Genomic DNA, 3,086 nt, shown 5'->3' with positions numbered 1-3,086 from the left:
CGATTTGGATGTGAAAACTCTCATATTGCAGCTGTGAGTGTGCACTTTCAGCCCATATTATATATATAATTGTATTTCTGAACATGTTTTTGTAAACAGCTAAAATAACAAAACTTGTGTCACTGTCCAAATATTTCTGGACCTAACTGTATAAGCTGAAAACACTCCCACAGGCTGGACTAAAAAGAACCAGGGGAACAGAAGGGCCTAACCAGTAGATGGCAGCAGAGGACAAGCATGAAAAACATACATTGAATAACATTAATTAAATAATAGTGGATATGATCATTACTAGTTATGAGCGAGTACTAAAAAGCTCGGGTGCTCGAGGCTCGGGCCGAGCATCCCAAGATACTCGTGTACTCGGCCCGAGCACCGAGCCCAATGTTATCCTATGGGAGAGCCGAGTATTTTTATGAAATGACCCCCCCGGCAGCATGTAGAAACCCTAAAAATGTCACAAAAGTCTCAGAAGAGTGCTCAAATGACATGGCAACAGCATGGGGAAGACCCCTTGAAGCATTTATCACTCAAAAGTCACAGCTGTGAACAATTTTGTCTGCGTTTTACACCATTTTTACGGACTCACCAGAAAACCTTTAAAAATGACACCAAAATGAATTTTCATGGCGGAAATGTTAAGGGCACATACCCAATAGTGAGATAGAGCTGGTGTATGTTACTTTTGGAGATTACATGAAAGATTTTACGTGAAAACATTGTGTGGCACTCCAATGTCCCTGAGAAGGTACATCATCGTACATGAAGGACTCTTGAGTCTAATGTGCCCATTTTGAGGAAGTGAGTCTTTGTAGTATTTTCCTTTGCCACGGCAGTCCAAAATTGTGAGGTTCACCAATGCCCCTGCATACAGACGTGCATGAGGGCCTGTAAACCTGAAGTGCTCATTGTAAGGAAGTGGGTCTATTGTAGCATAGCCCTTTGGCAGGGCAGCCAAAAATTGGGAGGCTCCACATTGTCCCTGGATAGAGACGTGCATGATGGCCTGTAAACCTGAAGTGCCCATTGTAAGGAAGTGGGTCTATTGTAGTATAGCCCTTAGGCAGGGCAGCCAAAAATTGGGAGGCTCCACATTGTCCCTGGATAGAGACGTGCATGAGGGCCTGTAAACCTGAAGTGCCCATTGTAAGAAAGTGGGTCTATTGTAGTATAGCCCTTAGGCAGGGCAGCAAAAAGTTGGGAGGCTCCACATTGTCCCTGGATAGAGACGTGCATGATGGCCTGTAAACCAGAAGTGCCCATTGTAAGGAAGTGGGTCTATTGTAGTATAGCCCTTTGGCAGGGCAGCCAAAAATTGGGAGGCTCCACATTGTCCCTGGATAGAGACGTGCATGATGGCCTGTAAACCAGAAGTGCCCATTGTAAGGAAGTAGGTCTATTGTAGCATAGCCCTTTGGCAGGGCAGCCAAAAATTGGGAGGCTCCACATTGTCCCTGGATAGAGACGTGCATGATGGCCTGTAAACCCGAAGTGCCCATTGTAAGGAAGTGGGTCTATTGTAGTATAGCCCTTTGGCAGGGCAGCCAAAAATTGGGAGGCTCCACATTGTCCCTGGATAGAGACCTGTTAGGTTCTTAGTGCGTCCGTGCTTGCATTTAAAAACCGCACGTGTGTGCCTGTTGGTGGCAGCGTTCAGGTGCACTTGTGTGCGTTTTGCACAAACTTGGATATAACGCACAAGTCTAGTGAATAGTACACATCAGCACAGAATTGCAAAATGCGCAAGGGCGTTGGCAACGAACAAGGAAGTGGACGTGATGGTGGTGCAGGCAGAGACCGAGGTCGTGTGCAAGCTCTAATTTCGCCACAACAAAGGGCGACATCTACTCGCTCGCACATCCTGTCCCAAATTCTTGGGGACCGCAGCAGTACACCGCTCTTGAACCAAGACCAGTGTCAACAGGTTGTTAGTTGGATAGCGGATAATGCTTCCACTCAGATTGGCACCACCACAAACACTCTGTCTTCCACACGGTCAAGTGTCAGTAGCCGTGATACTGCACCGCACATTTCAGAACCTGATCCTCCTTCCTACCACCAGGCCGAATACATGTCCACGGACATTACTGATCCCACACTTGGACACTCGGAAGAGCTGTTCACGATTCCATTCACACATTCTAGCCTCTCGCCAGCTCCTGTTGAAGTGGGTGATGACAAGATTGTATGTACAGATGCCCAAATATTTGAGCAGCCACGTTCTCACGAAGTTGGTAACGTGTCTCAACAAGGGGTGGACGATGATGAGACACAATTGTCAGGAAGTCAGGAGGAGGAGCAGGGTGCGGAAGAGGAACACGACGTGGTGGATGATCCAGTAACTGACCAAACCTGGCAGGAGGATATGCAGAGCGAGGACAGCAGTGCACAGGGGGAGGGAGGCGTAGCATCCCAACAGGCAGTAAGAAGCAGGGTGGTGGCCCAAGGCAGAAGTCAGGCAACCGTTCCCCGGAACAACAACACGACACAAGGTGCCTGTACAAATGTTAGGTCTTCCCGAGTCTGGCAGTTTTTTAAGTTGGCTCCAGATGATTCTAAAAAGGCCATTTGCAACACCTGCCATGCCAGCATCAGCAGTGGTACCAAAACTAGCAGCCTGACCACCACCAGCATGATCAGGCACATGTCAGCCAAGCACCCGACTTTGTGGGATGTACAACAGAGTCGAGGAGCAGTGCTTGCTGATGTTACTGCAACGTCTTCGCTTGTTGTGCATGCGAGCCAATCCCCTGTCCATGCTGCCCGCGAACAAGCCTCCTCCGGCCCTGCACCTGCAGTTGCCCACGCAGAAATAACACCATCATCAAGCACGTCCTTGTCCCAGCGCAGCGTTCAGTTATCCATTCAGCAAACCTTTGAACGCAGGCGCAAATACACTGCCAACGCCCCACATGCCACACTTCTAAATGCTAACATTTCGCGACTGCTTGCGCTGGAAATGTTGCCTTTTAGGCTGGTGGAGACAGAAGCATTCCGCGACCTGATGGCGGCAGCTGTCCCACGTTACTCGTTCCCCAGCCGCCACTATTTCTCCCGGTGTGCCGTCCCCGCATTGCATAACCACG

The sequence above is a fragment of the Anomaloglossus baeobatrachus genome, chromosome 11 (assembly GCF_048569485.1).
Source record: "Anomaloglossus baeobatrachus isolate aAnoBae1 chromosome 11, aAnoBae1.hap1, whole genome shotgun sequence".
NCBI classification, from domain to species: domain Eukaryota; kingdom Metazoa; phylum Chordata; class Amphibia; order Anura; family Aromobatidae; genus Anomaloglossus; species Anomaloglossus baeobatrachus.
Note: the sequence above shows the minus strand (reverse complement) of the source record.